Below are 14,661 nucleotides of genomic sequence, written 5' to 3'. Positions count from 1 at the left end.
CTGAGCCAGAACTAGAACCGATAGCCTATGGTCCAGTTCTGGTTCCATCATTTTTGGAACCGTGAATTGGCAGTTCCAAAAACCATCCGAAACCGACGGTTTTTCCAGCCGGTTAGAAACGACGATTGGGACCGAGGGTTCGAACCGGTGGTTCCATGCAGATTTTAAATTTTATGTCAAATGGCTAGAACCGGCAGTTCCAACCAATTCCAGCAACTTCTTTTTTTTTTTTTTTCCAAATAGTTTTACGGAATCCCCAAATTACCCCCTAATAACTATAAACGGCTAGTCTTAAGGATATTTGCAGAAAAATTATTTTTTGGATTTATTATATATCCCTTTCTATTTACAATCCCCTCAAACAAAATTATCTCTACTCTCCCTACTCTATATTATTTTCTACTCTTCAATCTCTCCAATTTTCATTTATAAATCATTGTCAAAAATATTTGCAAAGTAATTTTTTCAAAGTTTAATCTCCAATTATTTGTCCAAATTATTGTCAATTAATTTCTTCAAATTCCAATTCTAGATTGGTGGAGTCGTCATACAAATACATTTTCAACCCTTTCACTAATTGCAAAACAAAATTTAGCAGCTCTAATCTCCACTGTTGCGATTGAAAAATTTTTAGTCAATGAGGAAATATACTTGATGAAACACGATCTAGTATGATACTCGATTCATTAGAAGCACAATCATGCACAGATGATTGGAGCAAGGTTGAACTAAGAGTACAAGAGAATATCAAAGAAAATGAAGATTTATTTGAGAATATTAAAGAAAATGAAGATTTATATGATCTTTACGATGGGTCCTCAACAGAAACATCAACTGGTGATGAAAATAGCGACTAAGGTAAAATGGGTGAAATTGGTATAAGATAAGTAGAAATTACGTGGGCTTTGATTCCTCTAAATTCCAAGAGGATACGTATAAGTTCCAACTTTTTTAAACAAAAAAAAAATTAAGTAGAAGATTTTTTTTTTTTTTTTTTTTGAAAAAAAAAATTAAGTTCAAGCATTTTTTAATTTTTTTAAGGGTATTGTTTTTTTAGAAATTATTTCACAAATTTTTAAATTTTAAATTTAAAGAAAAAAATGTTCTCTAATTTTTTATTTTACAATTATGTGATTCGCCGAAAAATCGATCAAAAAACAGGCCGGAACCATCAGTGTTGAAACTGTTAAGGAACCGAAACCGGAATCGTTCGGTTCCAAACTGTAACCGGAACTATAAATTTCGGTTCTGTTCGGTTCTAAACTGTAATCAGAACTGTCAATTTCGGTTCTGTTTTGAAACCGGTGATTCCAGAACCTTAACCACCCCTACTTAAGTAGGAGCCATTAATTAAATATATATGAATATAATAAAACCTTTCCAAAGTGTTTTTTTTTTTTTTTTTTTTTTTTTCCTCAGAAGATGCATTGGTATCCAGGGTTCATGCATGCGGTAAGGTAAAAAAAATGTTTTAAAATCTATATGGTGTGACAGATCAAATATCAGTATTAATGATGATACATTCATTCATATGATTATTATTATTATTATTATTATTATTATTTAAAAATGGAGTCTTAAGGTGAGAGAAATAAATTTGAAGACAATATCTTTATTGTGACAAATAAAATAATAATGAAAAATTATTATTATTATTATTATTATTATTATTATTATTGTTATTGTATTTTATTATATTTTAACAATCAAAGAAGAATGAGCAACCATCATTGTTGATGGAGCATTTTTACTGCCGGGATATATGGTCAAGCATCTTTAGATGTGAATATAGTGACGACGAGGGGGACCGCCGAAAGGCACCAAGAAAAAAAGTTAGGAAAAATAATTATTTAGTCTCTAAAATTTACTATAGTTACCAAAATTATTTAAATAGTCTCTTACATTTAATATAATATTTAATTCATTCAGACGTTTGCCTCCCCACCTCCTTTAAAATTCAAGGGTTTTTGCCGTTAAAATCAAATAAAACTCTAGAGAGAGTTTTTTCGGAATGACAAAATACACCCTTATTGAACTGTGCACAAAAGTACTGGTTTTTGAGATAAAATTGATAGAAAAGAAAGAAAGGTAACGCATGATGCAAAATAAGCTACAGGAACTGTTTATTAATTGCAGGAATAAAACAATTATGATGCTGCACTTGAATTTGATCAACAGGTAAGCACAGTGTGATTCTGTAACATATATAATGCATCTTATAGCAATTTTATTTCTACATAAAAACATCAAATTCAAATAATTAAAAAGAATCGATTAAATCCATGTTGGAAACAGGTAACAAAATAAATAAATGAGATTTACCAAAAATCGTAGGCCGTGATGGATTGAACCAACCAAGAGCGATGAAGTCCCACATCAAAAATGGGATTTGGACACTCACTTGCAAGATTTGGACATGCCCATCAGCTTTCTCGTAAATTTGGCAAGAGTTGTGCATTGAACCAAGAACCCTATAGAACTGGGCCAGTGATAAGCATGTAAATATAAAGAATTAAATATATATCTGCAGAAATAAAAAAAGAACCCCAAGAACAAAAAAACAGCACCCAACGCAATTGCAAACCGAATCAATAAATTGAAACTGAAAGTGCAGCCTTCACAGATGGTTGTCGGCGTGCAGTGTCATCGGACCTATATAGTATCGAATCTCCAGTTGAACCAGAAGGTTTTGTGGAAAGCTTCATATTCTCAAGATTTCACCCAATCTGCCGCATAACAGGAACAAGAATCCGGGGGGAAAGGGTATTTAACCGCAATGGTACTGTAATGGATGGTCAACGCCGGTGAATTCGATGTTGCCGGTGTGTAGCCCAAGGAGCAACGGCGACTTTGTGCATGTATAGAAGGTGCGGAGGAGGAGGTGGGGGTGGGGGTGGAGATGGAGGCAGAGGCGGTGGAGTTGGAGATGGAGGCAGAGGCGGTGGAGGTGATGATGGAGTTGCAGTGCTTCATCTATTATCAAACTAATTTATGGGTTTTCATTCCAACCCATTTATCTCAAACACGAAGGTTCGCATCGTTGATTCCAACCCAACTAAGCAACGCTTTCCACACTAACCATCAAAAACATAGAATTTCCTGTTAAACTTCAGTAGATCTGTAGATGTACCATTGATTGAGAGGATTTTGAGTGAGAAGTTTACGTTTGGGAGAACAAAGCGATTTTTCCTTTTCTCGGTTGCAACGTCACAGTGGTCCACGTCAGCTAGAAGGATGTTTTAGTATTTTCTTCTGTTCTCAGCGGCAAAAACCCTTAAACTCAGACGGAGCTACCTTCTACGAGGCGGAGGGAAACGTTAAGGATGAGTTAAAATTTTATATTAAACTAGTAATACATCCGTATTATACAGGGTTAAAAAAAATAAAGTAAAAAATTGAAAGAATATATATATATAGATATATAGTTTATAGATTTTTGAATGGAATTTTTTTATTATGCTGTTAAAAAATATTATTAAGATATATCAATAGTAAATAAAAATATGGTCATGATTTTTAATTACTAAAGTAAAAATTAGTAGATAAACATATGTTTAATAGTATGGATTAAAAATGTTGAAATTTATAAAAATAAATAAAAAAAAGTAAAATGAAATATGGTAATATTCATTAATTTTATATATTTTAGAATTAATGTAAAAAATAATTAACTCGCTATAAAATCCATGGATAAATAATTTATTTTATTACTAAAAGTTGTATAAATCATCAATTCATCAAGTTATTAATTCTCTAAAACTATAATTAACCAATTATATTTAACATAATTTAATTGAATAAAAAATAATTTTTAATTTTTAATGTAAAATAATAACTGTCCATATAATTAAATTTATAAATTATGTTTCATTACTTTATATGTTATTAATTTTCTAACATTATATTAATCAATTATATTTAAGACGGTTTAATTCAATTAATAAATAATTATAAATTAATTTATTTTTAAATAAATATAAAAATAAACAATTAAGGCATTAAACAAGTCATTAAATTGAAATCCTACGTGGTAACACCAGGAAAAAATCTACCCACTTTATTTCAACCAAACACTATGACAAACTTAACATAGCTTTGTTAAACTTAACACAGGATATTGTCACATCTATCCTTGGTTTAATATGGATAGGTAGGAAACAATTAAACCATCAAAGTTGATTCTGAAAAATTACCTTATTGCAAATTGAACATGGTATAAAGTAACATAAATGCTCATTGTTCTTCTAAAATCTATTTCAATTTACTGACTTGCTAGCTATTTCAATACAATTATCAATTTCTTATGTATGCACACTAACTCTCGAAACTGGTAAAGTCTAATAAAACCATCTCATTATAATCTTTTAATCTCTTTGCAGACTATAATACACTTGGTTAGCAATTTTGAACTCTTGTTCGTATGTGAAAAGTTATTGTTCTCTTATTTATTTTGACAAGTTTCCTAGGGTTTTTTCTTTTGCTGGACTAATGGTGAATACAGTGAGGCTACAAGACTGGTGGAGGAGATGTATGTTAGGCTTTCCATGGAGGAGAGCGTAGGACGTGTGGAAGTTGCAAAAGAAGGGAAGAAGGGGAGTGAGGATGTGATCGATTCACCGTTTAGCTTGGAGGGTCAACTGCTATTTGAAAAGCCAATGAATTTCATAGCTTTTAAGAATACAATGGCATTGGTTTGGAGGCCTGTGAAGGGGATGTTGGTGAAAGACTTGAGGAATAATGCTTTTGTTTTTCAGTTTATGCACCCGATGGATTTGGAACATGTCATGCAGGGAGGTCCATGGAAATTTGCTCAAAACTTAGTGATTCGTAAACATGTTTCTGTAGGTGTTGATCCTAAACAAGTAGAACTCACTCAAGTTGAGTTTTGGGTCCAAATACACAATCTCCCTATTGGTTTTATGTCATAAAGGATTGGGAAGGAGTTTGGAAATTTCATTGGATCTTTCTTACAAGTATATGGAGAGAGTATATGCATATTCGAGTTGCACTGGATACTCATAAGCCTCTAAAAGGAAGAATGCAAATAAAGAAGACGGGGAGGGACTGGATTTGGATAACTTTTAAGTATTAAAGGTTATCAACTTTCTGCTTCTTTTGTGGTATGCTAGGCCACTCTGATCATTATTGTAAACCTTTATTTGATAACTCAGGCTTCCCTCGTGATCAGTTCGCCTATAGTGCATGGATGCGAGCTAATAGCAAAAAGGTATCGAACATTGGTGAGAAGTGGTTGTTGTCGGAAGCTGAACTTCTAAGTGGTCAGCAGAAAGGAGAGGAGGGTACACCATGGAGTCCGATCAGCCAGGGGGTATGGAGGCAAGCTCTCCCTAACAGTTTGAGAATCCCATGATTCAAGCAGATATCCTGCTGGAGTCAAAATCTAAAGATTTCGTGCAGGCTAAGAAAATTATTGTGCCTATTGCCAATATTGGTTTCAATATGGACTCTTTAACTGCGGCTGTCCAGAAGTGGCGTTGTGTGGAGTCTAATAATGTCGAACCATTAGGTTAAATTATGGAAGCTATTGATGGGTCAAAAAACTTACTAGAGACGGGTCTTGGGGTCCAAGCCTGCCACTATATCTTGAAAGTGTCGTGGGCTTGGGAACCCATGTACAGTTAATGAGTTAAAGGACTTAGAGTCCTTGAAGTGGCCCAGTGTTATTTTTCTAATGGAAGTCTTGGTGGGTTGGTCTAAGGTGGATCAGGTTCGTCAGGCTCTTGGGTATGATGGCCTTTTTATGGTAAGTCTAGTGGGTCACAGTGGCGCGTTAGCTTTAATTTGGATGGAGAAACCTAGGTGCTCTCTTATAAGCTATAGTCAGAACCATATCGATGTTTGGGTGGCTGTTGAAGGTTTGGAGCCTTTTCGTTTCACAGGCTTCTACGATTTTCTAAATTGCAATCATAGGAGACAATCATGGAATCTTCTTAAATCTTTGAAGCCAAAGTTATCCTTACCATAGGTTGTGGTAGGGGATTTCAATGATCTTCTCTATCATTCCGAGAAGATGGAAAGGGTTAACCATTCCTCTTGGTTAATTCATGGATTTAGGGAGGCAGTCAATAACTGTGAACTGTTGGATTTGGGTTTTGTGGGTAATCAGTTTATATGGGAAAGGGGTAGAGGCATAGAGGATTGGGTTTGTCAAAGGCTTGATAGAGCTCTGGTTTCGTGTTCTTGTAATAACCTCTTCCTGGATGCTTGTCTTTTTCACATGCAAGTTGTTTCAAGTGATCATTGTGCCATTTACTTGAATTTAGGGGTGTCTTTCATTCGTCATGTTAAAAGAGGTACGAAAATGCTGTGGGAACCAAACTTTCAGGAGGTTGTTAGAGAGGCTTGGGAGGTGGGTTCTGAGTTGGATATTAAGGACCGGATATATCGTTGTGGTTCTTACCTTGCTTAGTGGGGAGAAAAGCGAAAATTGTTGTTTAAACAAAAGTTGCGGGAAAGCAAAATACATATGGCTCGGTATAAGTTTAAGAATGATGCTGTTTCTATTAGTTATAAAGGGTGGCAAAAGATGCATATTCGGAGGTGTTAAGGCAACAACATGCATATTGGCAACAAAGAGCGAAGTAGTATCGGTTACAAGATGACGATCGAAATACATGCTATTTTCACACTATAGCCTCTGCTCATCGGAAGAAAAACACGTTTGTGCAGTTAAAAGATGAAACTAGTTAGTGAAAAACTTGGAATGATGGGCTTAAGGACTATATTGTGCATTATTACACTTATTTGTTTTCTTCAAATCAAGGGGATGATGAGACAGTTTTGGAGTGCATTAAGCAAAAGGTACAAGCCTCTCACAATGATATTCTTTCGTGCTCATTCACCATTGAGGATATCAGGCAAGCCATTAAAGGCATGCATTTGGACAAAGCACCAGGCCCAAATGGACTATCTCCTGGCTTCTATCAACAGTTCTGGTCAATGGTTGGTAATGAGGTGAGTGCAGCTTGTCTTAATTTTCTTAATAATAATGGTACTCCGCTAGGAAGGAATAAAACAAATATCAATTTAATTCCTAACAAAGGTAGTTCGGAGTTTGTTTTTGATTTAAGACCCATCTAACTGTGTAACGTAATAAATAAAATTATGAGCAAAGCTATAACTAACATAATGAAATTTTGTCTATCTGATGTTATCTCTAAGTGTCAAAGTGCTTTTCTCCCAGGTAGAGCTATTACGAACAATATTATATCGCTCACGAAATTATGCACTTTCTTAAGCGTAAGACTCAGGGTAAAGTTAGGGTGGTGGTGCTGAAAACAGATATGAGCAAGGCATATGACCGGGTGGAGTGGTGATTCTTATAATGGCTTATGCTTAAACTGGGTTTTTGCAGTGAGTGGGTTGATAAAGTAATGGGTTTGGTTACAACTGTCAGTTATGATATTTGGCATCATGGAAACAGATTTGGCCCTATTATTCCAAGCAGGGGATTGTGGCAAAGTGATCCTATCTCACCATATTAATTTATTATTTGTGCGGAGGCCCAATCAGCACTGTTGGAAAAATTTCTAGCAGCTGGTCAACTTCATGGATGTCAAGTGGTAAGATCTACTATTGTGATTTCTCATTTATTTTTTGCTGATGACGCCTTTTATTTCTTTAGGGCTCTTCTTCCAGAGGCATTTATCATAAAAAATTGTCTTGGTCTTTATCAACAAGCTTCAGGGCAAGTTGTGAATATTAACAAATCTGAAATTCACTTTAGTGCCAACACTAATGCTCAATCCAGGCAGAATATATGCTCCTTAATGGGAGTTGAACGTGCGAATTCTTGCTCTAAGTAGTTGGGCTTGTCTTCTATCATTGGAAGATGAAAGAAGGAGGTGTTTTCGTATGTGATTGATGAGGTTGTGAAGAGATTAGATGGGTGGATGCGTGATGGGTTTATTATTTGTGCTGAATAACCTATGAAAATGTGACTATTTTAGTCATATAATTTGGTATTTTTGATGGGTTTGTTGGTCTATGTGATTAAATAGATGCAGGTATTAGTTGACTCTATTTGTTTGCCTTTTTGGGATAAAATCACTAAGTCAGAGGATGAGGAGCTGCTGGATTCTTTTTGGAAGATTTATTCAAAGGTTTTGAAGAATAGAGAGGATCATGGGATTTTATTTTGTTGGATTTGATTTGATTGTAAATATATTTTTTCAGTTTCCTTTGAAATAGTCTTCTCTTCTCTTCTATAAAAGGGAGAGATGGGCTATTAGTTGGCAGATCAGAGTTTTGAGTTAATAATTCTTTTCTTTAGTTTGTAAGCTTGGAAATGGCCATACGTGGCTGAATTCTTTCAATTCCAGCTTAAGGTTTAATCAAGTGCTAGTTCTACCGAAGTGTTGTGAGAATTGTTCTTCTTTTTACTCATTTAACTCTTCAATATTTGTTTATCTCTTGCAATGAATGGGTTAGATGGATATTGTTGTTCTATTTAATTAAGTAAATGGCCAGTTATTTGATTAATTTAGAGTGACAGGTGCTAGTTAATACAATCAAATCCGTAATTGTTTGATTGAGTTAACAATTTGTAGCAATTAATATAGCTTGTTTAGAGCCAGATTTTCAAGTTATATTAAAGGGATAAACAATCTTCTTGAATAGACTACACATGTTGTTTATTAGATTGAATTGGGTCTTTCTTATTCTTAGTGCTACCAATATATTTTAATTTTAGGCGCGTGTCAAAATTAGTATTTGGTAAGGGATTAATCAAAGCGCGTTGTCTTGCTTATTCTGTTACTACGGAAAGACTAGGTTGTTTAAAGCATTTTTGGTAACCATAACCAATTTATTGATTATGTTAATGAGTCAATTTGAATTCAGTGATCAACGCGAAGAACTAGTACAAGATTGACCTTAGCTGGAAATATTTCTCCAATTGAATTTCCCATTTTTAAATTACTATTTTTGCTAGATTCAATAATTTTTCCAATCCTCCCATTCATAATTCATTTTTATTTTCTGGTTTTAAAAATAATATTTTTAATCTCTAGTCTCTGTGGATTTCGACCTTACTCACCATTTTCTTCAAGTTCTTTAAATTGGTAGTGAGATTATTAATTTTGGCGGATTCGACACCGACCAATGCGGAAAATGCTATCTCAGGCCAGCAAAGAGATTCTTCTTAAATCGGTTGTGGAGACAGTTCCTAACTACTTAATGAATGTACTTTTATTGTCGAGGGATACGATTGATTCCATTGAAAAGGTGATGAACCGTTTCTGGTGGCGAAATGGTAAAGAGGGAGGCTCCGGTTTGCACTAGTTTGCATGGCATAAATTAAGCCGTCACAAGGAGGATGGCGATTTGGGCTTTAAATCTCTAAGGGACTTTAACATTGCTCTCCTAATAAAACAAGCATGGCGCCTGTTAACTCAGCCACACTCTATAGTAGCGAGACTCTATAAGGCTAGGTATTATAAAGATGAGGCTTTATTGGAAGCTTGAAACGGTAATAGCTCAAGTTTTATTTGGAGTAGCATTCATGAGAGCCTGGGACTGCTTTGAAAGGCTGCATCAGATGTATTGGTAACGGTTTTCGATTCCAGTTTTTAATTTCCCATGGTTGCCAAATATATCTGCTCCCTATGTGCAATCACCGAACAACACAAGTATTGAAGACATGATGGTTTCAGACTTGTTTAGCTATGGGCGATGGATATGGGATGATGAAGCTCTATCAATGTTGTTCTCTCCTCATGAGTGTAATATTATTTGATAAATTCCATTGAGTGCTATGGATTTTGAAGATTCCTGGTTTTGGTGGTGGGGAATGAAAGGTAGCTATTCTGTTCGGAGTGGTTATCAGATTCTATATAGTGAGAAGAATTATCATTCTCCTGTTCATGAACGGCTCTGGAAGGCTGTGTGGAGCTGTGGTATAGCTGGAAAGATCAAAAATTTTGTTTGGAGGGTGGTGTCGGGATGTCTGCCTGTTCTGGTATCTTTGAAAGCTCAACATGTAGACGTGAACACTACATGCCCTTTGTGTGGGGTGGATGAGGAGACGATACTTCATGTTGTCTGGTTATGTCCAATAGCTCAAGCCATATGGAGCCAATCTAGCTTGGGGTGGTGAATGGGAGTTACTTCTGTACCTGGGTGGTTGGAGTCTGTAACACCCACCGACTAATCCCGGAGAACCAGACGGCGGATGCCACAATCGGTGCCGGAGCATCGTCTTATGTCACTTATTAAAGCTAGATCACAAATTAGAAGTGGTTAAAGTTTCATAAGGAGGCAAGTAATTAACATGTTTTAAAAATAAGAAAGAAAAAAAACAAAAATGATATTTAAGGAAATTTAAGGAAATTCCTACTAAAATTTCGCAAGAATTTCCCCTAAAAATTAACTTGCCACACAAAGAAAATATACACACTTCCAATTTTCTCCAAACCCCAAAACTCCAATTCAACACAACATGCCACAAGCACTTCGAAATATTCATCAATATATGTAGGTTCCATCACAATATTCTAAACACATTCTTTTCAAAGAAGATATAATCATCATACACCAAAAATATAATAAGATGTTATTTCCTTAAATAATAATAACTCTTAATAAATTATAAACTTATTATATACAACCTCCATAACACAATATTTTATATACATGCCAAAAATCACCATTTACAAAATATTCTACCCAAAATGTTATATCTACTCTGATGCTACTCCTCTGGTCTTGAAAAATGATAGGAGTTAATTTCATAGTGTTTTTAATATAGTTTTTATTAGAATTTCAGTAAGTTTTTGTTACTTTAATTTGATTTTAATTCACTTCTAGTATAATTGTATTCAAAGCTTCCTTGATTCTTAACCCGCTCGATCTAAGAGATAATTGTAGGAATTTGGCGCAGAAAAGAACTTTATAATGCAAGACACTTAGCTTCTAGCACGCCCAGGCCGTGCTAGAAGGCACAACCGTGCTAGAAGCTAAGGAAACAAAAGGAGAGACAGAAGAGAGAACAGCCAGGGTGGTGTCCAAAGGCACGGCCGTGCTATAATGGGACCAGGGCGTGTCAAGCCTAGCACGCCCATGGCAATTCTAGGCAGACTTCCAGAAGAAAGCACGCCCTGCCTGTGCTTGGTAGCACGCCCGTGCCTCAGGAAATCATTAGCCCGTGCTGTCTAGCACACCCCGTGCTTCACTAGCCAGACTTCCAGACTAAAGCACACCCAGCCCGTGCCATGAAGCACGCCCGTGTTGCGCAGGCGGAACCAGCGTGAACTGGATACGCAAATCAAGCTTTCTCTCACATGGACCGACCTCGGGGAGTTTCCTAAACACACTAAAAAAGACCTAGACCTATTTTTGGGGAAAAAGGAGTCCTAATCAAGAGGAAATCAAAAGCCTAAACAATCATGATCTCCTACAAAGGATTTTGCACTAAATAAGGATTCTATTTCCTAAAAGGATTCAGACTTACCTCCAGGAGCTCTATATAAAGAAGAAAACTCCTCAGTGCTAGATATATCTCGTTTTTTGTGCTACTCTCTACATAATTTACTCTCTCTCAAGACTTCAAGCATCCAAGAATTATGCCAAGAATCAAGGAAGCCATCCATATAGTTGTGATACAGTTTTTATTCTAAACTCTTCATCTTGTTTCTTTCTTTTCATTATTGTCTTTAAATATGATGAATGATTCAAGTATGACTAAGTTTTATTTAATTACTATGTCCAGCTAAACTTTTATACTAGGGATTTGATGTAACTTAATTCGATTCCAGTTTATAATATTAGATTTATTTTTCATTGTTCTTGTTATAACTTATTACTGTGCTTAAGGCTTCCAGGCAGAAAATTTCCCCTGGATTGAGTTATTTCAATAATCACTATCGGGAGAAGGGTTATTGACATGAAAAAGATAATAAGTTACTTGAGAATAATAACTTGACACGGAAGCTATATGGTTTGACTCAAGGGGGGTTTTCATAAGTTATTGATTATTAAGTTATGAACTCACAAAACAACCATAAAACCTAAGGATCTGATTTATGTTTGATTTCACTATTAAAAGATAGGTAATTAAACTGGATTAGAATAGCTAACAATACATCGGGAGAGCTTGTTAGTAACTCTAGGGTTGTTTCTCCTACTTGAACAATTAAAGTTGATTAATGAACTAATAGAATAAGCTGGATAGAATTAAGTGAAATTAAATTCCCTAGTAGTTTAATTCTCTGATTTCTTTTCACCTGAATTTTGTGCTTGATCTCTTCTGTTTTTACTTTAAAATTTATTTTCCTTATAGCGATTCTCCCTTATCATCGTCTAAATAATAATAGGTTAACATAATTTTGGTAATTGATATACAATCCCTGTGGATACGATACTCTCTTACTCTATATTACTTGTTGCGATTTCGTACACTTGCGAAAAACGCTGTCAAGTTTTTGGTGCCGTTGCCGGGGATTGGCATATCAATATCAATATGAATTACCCTATTGTTAGTTTAGACACTCTTTTGTTTTTATTTAAAGTTTCTTTTAAGAACTATTCCAGGTGTTTTATGCAAAGAAGATCAAGGAAGACTGAACCTCTAGTCTTTGATCCAGAAATTGAAAGAACCTTTCGTAGGCACAACGCTGCAAGAAAAGCAAGAGAAATAAAACTCGAACAACAAGCAGACATGGCCAACGAAAATGAAAACGAAAACAGAAACGAGAACATAGTTGGACCACCACTTCAACATCCGGTCCGTACCTTAAGGGATTATACAACACCTAATCTGAATGGGACAACCTCAAGTATTACAAGACCTAGGGTAGAAGCTAATAACTTTGAGATTAAACCCGCAATTATCCAAATGCTCTCTACCTCGATCCAATATGGGGGGTTGCCTAGTGAAGATCCTAATGCTCACATCACCAATTTTTTGGAAATTTGTGACACATTCAAACAAAATGGTGTTTCTGAAGATGCAATCAAGCTGAGGCTTTTCCCTTTTACTCTTAGGGATAAGGCAAGATCTTGGTTACAATCATGTCCCGCTGGAAGTTTCACCACATGGGATGAGTTAGCTCAAAAGTTTCTAGCTAAATTCTTTCCATCCTCAAAAACCACCAAGTTGCGCAATGAGATAATGACGTTTGCTCATCATGATCAAGAAAGCCTGTATGAAGCTTGGGAAAGATTCAAGGACTTGTTACGAAAGTGCCCTCATCACAGTTTGCCCAAGTGGCTACAGGTACAAACTTTTTATAATGCATTATCCCCTAACATCAAAATTACTCTAGATGCAGCTGCAGGTGGATCCTTTGAAAAGAAAGGAATTGATGAAGCATATGAGTTGATAGAGGAAATGGCAAGCAACAGCCACTACCAAAACAATACCGAAAGAAGAAGAACTGCAGGAGTCTATGAAATAGACGCCATTACAGCACTTAATGCCAAGGTAGATAACATGGTAAGGAAATTGGACATGTTAACTACTAATCCTGTGAATGCTATTATGCAAGTTTGTGATAGGTGCAATGGACAACATGGAATTGGGGAATGCATCATGGAGTCTTTAAATCCGCAAACTTTGGAGCAAGTGAACTATGTGATGAATCAAGGAAGAAAGAATTACCCTTATTCCAATTCATATGATAACAGGTTAAGGAATCATCCTAATCTATCCTATGGTAATCCTAACAATGCCTTGAATGCACCACCAGGTTTCCACCCTCCAGAAAAGAAATCTCATGATGACCTCCTCACTGCTCTTTCTAAATCACACATGGAGTTCATGAATGAAACCAGAGAAAACCATAAAATCCAGCAGGCTGCAATAAGAAATTTTGAGATTCAGTTAGGGCAATTTGCAAACATGATGGCAACTCGACCTCAAGGTACGTTACCTAGCAATACTGAAAAGAATCCAAAAGAACAAGAGCAGGCTATCACCTTGAGGAGTGGCAAACAATTAGATGAACCTTCAAGGAAAGAGAAGGAAGAAAAGGAGCAACCAAAGGTGCCCATCATTGACTTAGAAGAACAAGAAAAGGTAAAACCCTATGTTCCCCCTGTTCCCTTTCCACAAAGATTGAAGAAAGCACAAGACGACAAGAGCTTCCTCAAGTTCCTGGATGTATTTAAGAAGCTTCAAATCAATATTCCTTTTGCTGAAGCTCTTGCTCAAATGCCTAGCTATGCTAAGTTCCTAAAAGATATCCTGAGCAAGAAACGAAAAATCGATGATCAAGGAATGGTAATGTTAACTGAGGAGTGCAGTGCAATTATCCAAAACAAATTGCCTCCAAAGTTAAAAGATCCAGGAAGTTTTTCTATCCCTTGTAACATTGGTAATCTTGACTTTGAAAAGGCTTTGGCAGATTTAGGTGCTAGCATTAATCTTATGTCCTATGAAGTTTTTAAGATGCTAGGAATGGGAGAGCTTAAAGCAACAAGAATGTCTTTGCAATTAGCAGATCGTTCAATTAAATATCCTAGAGGGATTGTAGAAGACGTGCTTGTAAAGGTAGGTACATTCATCTTTCCTGTTGATTTTGTTATCCTTGACATTGATGAAGACAGGGAAGGATCTCTAATCCTTGGAAGACCTTTTCTTGCAACTGCAAGAGCATTAATTGATGTTTATGAGGGTAAGTTGACTTTAAGAGTTGGACAGGA

The 14,661-nt window shown here is 35.7% G+C and overlaps 1 long non-coding RNA gene and 1 other non-coding gene across 2 annotated transcripts; both read right to left on the bottom strand.

Annotated features, from left to right (window-relative positions):
- Positions 1-2,101: 2,101 nt before the first annotated feature.
- Positions 2,102-3,322, bottom strand: LOC149494810 (uncharacterized). Its single transcript, XR_016321655.1, has 2 exons — positions 3,165-3,322; positions 2,102-3,074 (listed from the first exon to the last, which is right to left on the bottom strand). It is a non-coding gene; the product is annotated as an uncharacterized LOC149494810 (long non-coding RNA).
- A 9,789-nt stretch (positions 3,323-13,111) lies between these two features.
- LOC119371600 (small nucleolar RNA R71) lies at positions 13,112-13,217 on the bottom strand. The gene has a single exon (XR_005179231.2). It is a non-coding gene; the product is annotated as a small nucleolar RNA R71 (small nucleolar RNA).
- Between the last annotated feature and the right edge of the window lie 1,444 nt (positions 13,218-14,661).

The sequence above is a fragment of the Jatropha curcas genome, chromosome 7 (assembly GCF_041381405.1).
Source record: "Jatropha curcas cultivar XTBG-Jc1 chromosome 7, XTBG_Jcur_1.0, whole genome shotgun sequence".
NCBI lineage: Eukaryota > Viridiplantae > Streptophyta > Magnoliopsida > Malpighiales > Euphorbiaceae > Jatropha > Jatropha curcas.
This window is presented reverse-complemented; position numbering and strand designations above follow the sequence as displayed.